Here is a 246-nt window from a genome sequence, read left to right as displayed (position 1 = left end):
TGAGCCACAGGTGCTGTTTTGGGGCTCCTTGGGGACCCAGTCCTCCAGGCCCCGCCTCTGAACGGAGGTGGCCAGCGCAGCCCCCTCCGAGCGGCCCCCCTGCCGGTGTCTGAGTTGGGAAGAGCTGCGGATGGACCTGGGCTTCCGGGCTCTATTCTGCGGAGAAGCCGAGGCTGGGAGATGCGAGCCTCATTTTCTTCTGTCAAATGGGCAAGCGGGGCTTCCAGGCCACGCAGCTGGCCCGGG

The sequence above is a fragment of the Myotis brandtii genome, unplaced genomic scaffold (assembly GCF_000412655.1).
Source record: "Myotis brandtii unplaced genomic scaffold, ASM41265v1 scaffold64, whole genome shotgun sequence".
In the NCBI taxonomy this organism is placed as follows: Eukaryota; Metazoa; Chordata; class Mammalia; order Chiroptera; family Vespertilionidae; genus Myotis; species Myotis brandtii.
Note: the sequence above shows the minus strand (reverse complement) of the source record.